At 47.2% G+C, this 7,008-nt stretch overlaps 1 protein-coding gene and 1 long non-coding RNA gene across 7 annotated transcripts in view; one reads left to right on the forward strand and one right to left on the reverse strand.

Moving 5' to 3' along the window:
* GABPB1 (GA binding protein transcription factor subunit beta 1) overlaps positions 1 to 1,653 on the reverse strand; it is a 64,580-nt gene extending 62,927 nt beyond the window's left edge. For 3 of the 6 annotated variants that reach the window (XM_077881066.1, XM_077881060.1, XM_077881067.1), the window contains exon 1: positions 1,157 to 1,179. The gene's annotated coding sequence lies outside the window, so the exon portion shown is untranslated. Of the gene's footprint in view, positions 1 to 76; positions 583 to 1,156; positions 1,180 to 1,217 lie in introns of those variants that run through there. The other 3 variants (XM_077881062.1, XM_077881064.1, XM_077881063.1) reach the window with 2 other exon arrangements.
* LOC144303200 (uncharacterized) lies at positions 990 to 3,097 on the forward strand. The gene is made up of 2 exons (XR_013370250.1): positions 990 to 2,276; positions 2,308 to 3,097. It is a non-coding gene; the product is annotated as an uncharacterized LOC144303200 (long non-coding RNA).
* The last annotated feature ends 3,911 nt before the right edge of the window (positions 3,098 to 7,008 follow it).

Here is a 7,008-nt window from a genome sequence, read left to right on the forward strand (position 1 = left end):
GGACCATTTATTGACTACATCAAAAACATCTTCCAGGTTAAAAAAAAAAAAAATGATACTTCAGAAAGTAACTTGCCTGAACCGAGACAGCAAACCAGTGTTCGCAGAGAGCACCTACAATATTTCCACGTTACCAAGCCCCCCTCCGAGAGTACTGCCGCGGTCGCCACCCCTCCTTTGAACAGATGTCTGCTCGCCACAGTCCAATCAGGTTTAAAGCAAGCGTCTGTGTACTGAAAACAAGCTGAAAGTGGGAAAACACACACGAGGCAGGCCTCTATTATCCCGTTGGTTTCAGTTTTCGCGATGCACCCCCGAGGCGATGCTCGCTGACTGAACGCGGCACGACGGCTTCCACCGAGCTCTCTGCACACACACGGATTAACTGTGTCCAGGCAGAGATGACCTGGCAAAATTCTCAACTTTCTTCCGAAGCCGTGCACCCGCAGATCCCGGCGGCCAGGTCCCAAGAGCAGAATCCGAGCATCCGGAGCGGCGGGCCTTTGTCCCCTCAGGGGCCCGAGAGCCCGCGGTCGTGGCAGCAGGCGCGATCGGCCGCGCGCGGGCCGGGCCGGGCCCTCCGCTCAGCCGCGTCAGGGCTGCCGCTCCCGCCGCGGCCCGAGCGCGTCCCGGCCGCGCAGGCCCCACAGCGCTGCGCCCGCGAGGACGCCCGCCCCCGCCGCCCCTGCCCCGCTCCGGAGAAGCCGCCAGGGCGCCCAGACAAAGAGGCCGGCAGCTCCCGGGGCGGCGGGCGGCGGGCGCCGAGGCCCGGCCGGGCCGCGCCGCGCCAACCTGCCTCCCTCCGGCTCCCGCCCGCCTCCCGCCGCCCGCCGCCCGCAGAGCCCCCGCCGCCGGGGCTCGACCCCCTCCCCGCCCCGGGGCCGCCGCTCGGGCCCGGGCCGGCTGGGAGGCCGCGGCGCGCCGGGGCCGAGGAGGGGGCGGCGGCCGCCACCATGTCTGCCCGCCCCTCCCAGAAGCGGGGTGCCCGGCGGACAAAGCGCGGCGGCGGCGCGGGCGGAGCGGGCGCCCAGGCCGACCCCGCCGACCCCCGCGGAATAAGCGGGGCCAGGAGCCCCGGAAACCCGGCGCCTTAATGCAATAAACAGGAAATCGCGGGGATGATCTGGGTTCCGGGGGAAGTGGAATTATTTTTTACCAGCGAAGAGATCAACTTCCACATCCGGTGGTAACAGGGCCCTACACAGACCCGCACTGACCTGGAAAAGCTTCGGGAGCGGCGACGGGGGAGCAGCAGGAGGTGGTGCGGGGACCCGAGGCGCCTCGTACCCGGCCGGGCTGACGCGGCCCCGCTACACACAAAGCGCTTCAGCTGCACAGGGCGCTATTTTCCGAAAATGCCGCGTCTGGTCGGCGCCCAAAATCCCCACCGAAAAGTCCCCCGTGCTGCGCGCGGAGGGACACATGGTGTGCGAGTGAGTCAAAGCTCCCAGCATCCCTCCCGGACCCGGCCCCTGTCAAGCCCGCGCCTCAGCCTTTCCGCCCCTGCCTTCGGCCGCAGAGCGCTCTCCCACCCACTCCGCGACCCCATTCCGGCGGGAGGAAGGGGGCGACGGGGTCTGCGCTTTGTTTTTAACGGAGGGAAGGGAAATAGGCCATTTGCAGAGCTCGAGCCACACAAAGAAAGCGGCGGAATGATCCGCTCTCGGCGACCGCAAGTCCCGGCTCGCCCGGCGCCTGCGCGGCACGGGGGTGGGAGCCGCGGCGGGCCATGTGCGCGGCGGAGCCTCCCGGCTGCTGGCGCGGCCTTCCCGCCTCTTTTTGCGGGGGCTGGCGGTTGGGGACCCAGAGGACGTGTGCCTCGCTGGGTGTCTCTGCGACGTGACCGCTGAGAGACGGGGAACCCGAACTCGGGGGGGGGTTAAGCCGAGCCGCCCCGCAGAGCCCCGGGACACGGAAGGGCAGCCGGGAAGCTAGGATTTAACTGAAAGTGGCCCTAGAGTCAACTAGGCCGCCCGGGACGGGAGTGGCGGGTGAGGTACCGGGGCGGGAACGAAGGCTGTTCCTCCACGTCGCTCGAACTGAGCAGCCAGGTTCCTCACAGAGATGCACTTATTCCTGTAGACTTTTTTTTTAATTATTTTTTTTAATTTTAACATGCCCATGGCGTCGCAGGTGTCTCGTACTTCATAGACGCTAATTGCTCGCTCGGTTGCCTTGGGTTTCTGTCACCTCAGAGGTGAAGGTCTTTTTTTTTTTTTTTTTTTTTTTTACCGTGGCTACCATGCCTAGATGATTGTTGTGCCGTATTTTATGAAGTTTATTTTATGTAGTTTATTTTTTATGAAGTTTATTTTATGTAGTTTATTTGGAGATAGTGGTTTACAGAGTGAAAGCCTTTGCAAGTTAATGCACTTCTGATGAGTTGCTAAGTAAACCCCAACCCACTGGTATTGTGTTTAACAGGTGAGCCCCCGGGGATGACTTCCCCAAGCTGCTGACCTGCAGCTTCTGTCTTCCCATATTTAGGAATTGGGAGTATCTGAGACAGCGCCAAGAGTTTCATCCAGGAGAGTTTACGAGTTTAAGTGAAATCCGTATGACCCATTGATTTCTGTGTGGCCTGAGATAAGTCCTTTTTTTCTACCTCCAGTTACCCTTTTGGGATATTGACGCGGTAAGGATTTGTAAAGTCTTTGTGTAACTTATTAAGTCATTTTGCCTAAAATAGAAGCGAAGTAAATGTCACAGTAGCCATATTGTTTTCTTTTGATGTAATATTTTCAATGCTTCAGTTGATAAAAATTTGCCAAGTTTTTGATACCATGTTTTCCTCTAACCTTTGAGTTTGAGTAAGCATTGAGTTAACGATTGCTATGGAATCCTTGCCCTCATTGATCTTCTTTCTACTGTAGACTGAGAGGGGTAAATAGTAAGTATACCAGTAAGTATAAGGAGGGTAAACTGCTCAATACTGCGAAATCTCATACAGGAGAAATCTCTTGCCCACCTGGGTTGGAGGAATGAAATGGGACTGAGAAGCAATTAGCTTTAATAAAGGAAGTGGGGAGGAGCCTTCCAGACAGAAGCAGCAATACACGGAAAGGTTAGGAGGCAAACTTTGGAGAGATTGTTTAGTGGCGCAGCGGTTTAGCGCCTGCCTTTGGCCCAGGGCGTGATCATGGAGACCCAGGATCGAGTCCCACGTCGGGCTCCGGGTGCATAGAGCCTGCTTCTCCCTTACCTGTGTCTCTACCTCTGTGTGTGTGTGTGTCATGAATAAATAAATAAAATCTTTAAAAAAAAAAAAAGAAGAAGAAGAAGATAATGCTGTTTCAGGACTGCCTAGAGAGGTTCCTGAAGAGATTCAATCATGAAGACTTTGAATGCCATGTGCAGAAATTAGCTTTTGAGAAGAACTGAGAGGAAACTGTTGAAGGGTGTTAAGTAGAAGTGTTACAGGATTGGATTTGCATTTTAGACAGATTAGACTGTTATGCAAAACTCAGGCATGGAAAACAGTTTGGGGGAAAAAATAGTAATTTGTGAGAGAATAATGCTTTGGACTGAGATAGTGGCAAATAGTGTGAAGAATATGACCAAGGTAGTTATTGAGAGTTTGGTGATTTGGTTGAGCCGGTAAGGGAATGACTGAGAGGAAGTCATCCTTGACATCTTTGACCTTGTTGAATTTGTAAGTCCTTGTGAGCCAACCAAGCACATATGTCTGGCAGGCAATTAGATATTAATTCATTTAAGTTGTTTCATGAGCACTTTCTGTAACTGGCAGTGTTCTAAAATCCTGGAATAGATTAAGCAGCAACAAAACGAGCAAGGTTCCTGTTCCTGTTGCTAGTGGAAGGAACAGACCATAAAAAAAAAAAAAAGTGTTATAAAAGAGTAAAGATAATATCTTATAATATGCGCTATTAAGAAAATAAAAGGGTATCTGATTAAAGCATTTCTTTGGGGGAGAGAACAGGCAAAATTTTGGAAGTTGATCACAGATGGCCTCACAGAGAAGGTATTCTCTAACCTAAGACCTGAATGGGCATAAGTGTAGAGCAGTATTTGAGACCTAAGGGAACAGCAGAGCAGAATCCTGTGTTTAGCAAGAAGACCAGTGTAACTGAAGTTTAGAGACCAAAGAAAGGAATGGTAGGAGAAGAAATCTGCTGCCTTAGTAAGTTTAAGTGCTGTAGCAGCCACTGAAGAGTTTTTTCTTTTTTAAGATTTTATTTATTCATGAGAGAGACGCAGAGACACAGGCAGAGGGAGAAGCAGGCTCCATGCAGGGAGCCCGACGTGGGACTCGATCCCGGGTCTCCAGGGTCACGCCCTGGGCTGAAGGCAGCACTAACCCCTGAGCCACCCAGGCTGCCCCACTGAAGGGTTTTAAGGAATGGAATAACATAACATAAGTAGCAGCAGAGGGAAAAAAATGGATGAATTTAAGATCTATTTGGTGATTAGACCTGACCTGTATTGCTAATGAGTCAATATGAGTGAGGGAAAGGGAGGAATCAAGAGTGATTCCTAGGTTTGGGCATGTCTAGGCTGGCACCATTCGGTATAAATATAACACCAGCCACAGAGTTTATAGTAGCCACATTAAAAAAGTAAAAAGTTAATTTTAATGTCTTTTATTTAACCCAGTATAGCCAAAATCGTACCATTTCATATGTGATCAATATTAAAAAGTATTAAATGTTTTACAGTCTTTTTCTCATTACTGTGTTCAAAATCTAGTGTGTGTTTTATACTTTGAGCATATCTCAAAACTTGATTCCGTGAAATTTACCGTTGAAAACTAGATTTTCATACTCAGGTCATTCCAAACATACTTAAAAGTTTTGCAGTAATTGAATTATGTATCAGATTTGTCATTTAATTTTAAATTAAAGATTAAGATTTTAATTCCTGAATTAGTCACATTTTAACTGCTCACTAGCCACATGTGGCTAGTTGGCTAGTTGCTACTATATTAATAAGACAGTGCGGCCAAGTGGAAAATCAAACTAAAGTGTGAAATCAGCCTGGAAGGCCTTGGATGCCATGTTAAAAGGTTGAGATTTTATCCTAGATACAAGGGAACAATAGATGGTTTTTGAGCTAGGGGGTGACGCAATGTTGTGCTAAAGGCTAGAAAAAGACCAGTAGGTGGCCAGCTGGTGGCTCAGGACCAAGAGCAACCCTTTACTTGAGTCCCCACATTCCAGGCTCTAACCTCAGCCCTTCAGATTCAGAAGTCTGATTTTTGCCAGTGCTCCAGAGCAGTGTCACCAAAGTATGGTCCACAGGCCGGTACTAGTCTGCAAACCCTTTGTTATTGATCCTAGAGAAGGCATTTAACCATTAAGGTTTTAGAAGTTTGCAATAACTTTAAGACTAATTTCATGTCTGTGGATCTGTATTATTGTATATATTTTCCTTTTACTTCCCTTTACTAGTAAGTCATATTTTATAGAGGTATCTATGATCTTTCACCAGAGATAATTTTTTTATGCTGAGAGGTGTCGGGTTTGTTTTTTTTTCCTCCAGATACACAAACTATATATCCTCTATGCCATTAAGATATCTTTTTCTCTGTTATGTTACTATAAATAGAGCCTTTTTTCAAGCTGTCAGTGAAAATCTCAGCCAACTCCTTTATTTTCCTTTCACATCTGGACACTTGTGAATCACAAGTTTAAGCACACTGACCTGATCACATGTCACTTGGCCCTTGTCCACATAGTTATGCTCCTTACTGTACTGTTTGTTGTCTCCAGACCTGTTTGATTTATTGGATTTTTGGAATGACTTCAAATGTTAAACATTTTTCTGTATGAACAAGGATGATGAGCAAACCCTCCATCTGCGCCAGCTGCCTCCTAAACATGTTCCAAGGCCTTCCCTATCAGCCCCAGCACCTCCTGATTGACCAGGTTTAAATATAAATTCATAAATTACAATTCCCATATTTTTTTCTTCTTGTGGTCCCTCAGTTTGTCATGCAACAGTTACTTGATCTTCTACACCACCACAGGTAATTTTTAAAGCACTGAGACCAAGGGAATAAGAAGAGCCAAGTTCTCAGAAGATTACCTAAAACAAATAGGGTTTTTTCAGGTTGCTTTTTTGCTTTATAGTGAGAACCATAGCAGCTAAGAAAGAAATTGACATCTATCTGCTCAGTTTCTCCCTCCATAGAGAAATGGAAGGCTGCAAGGAAATAACCAAATTTATAATAGCTACCACTTATTAAATGTTCCTGTTTGCCAGCCACTGTACAAAATCTTGTATATATTGTTCAATTAACTCTCAAAACAATGCTAAAAAACGGGTATTAGCCCCATCTTTTCAGCAAGTAAACAGAGGCCAAAATAGGCTAAATAACTTGCCTAATGTCATGAAGCTAATAACCATTAGGTTTCCAATACAGGTCTCATTTAAAAGTATTATTTCTAATCTTTTTTTTTTTTTTTTTTTTTTTTTGCCATTATATTCCCAGTATCTAGCAAATTCTCTGGCACAATGACTACTTTGTTTTACAGAGACTACATGAAGTTGACTACATTATCTCCCAGAGGGTTCATCAGGGAATTTGGGCCCAGAGTAAGGGGAGATGGTGATATTCTAATGACACCAGGCAAATGTGTTGTAGAGTAGAAATATGTTTTGCTCCTATCTAGAATTTATAATGTCCCACAAATCAATATAAAATAAAAAGACAACCCAATAGAAAAATGGGTAACAGACCTAAACAGTCATTTTACCAAAGAGGGTATCTAAATGACCAATAAACAAGTCAAGGTGCCCAACTTTTATAATCATTAGAAAAATGTGAATTAAAACCACAATCAGCTATGGCTACACATCCACAATAATGGCTAAAATGGACACTACAGTAAATGCCCAATGTGGCCAAGTATTGGAACCATGAAACTACATGTTGCTGGTGAGAATGTATATTAGTATAGCCACTTTGGAAAGTTCAGAGTTCAAAAAACAGGCAGCACTGGGGCACCTGGGTGGCTCAGTTGGTTAAGTGTCCACCTTTGGCTCAGG

The sequence above is a fragment of the Canis aureus genome, chromosome 32 (assembly GCF_053574225.1).
Source record: "Canis aureus isolate CA01 chromosome 32, VMU_Caureus_v.1.0, whole genome shotgun sequence".
Taxonomy (NCBI): Eukaryota; Metazoa; Chordata; class Mammalia; order Carnivora; family Canidae; genus Canis; species Canis aureus.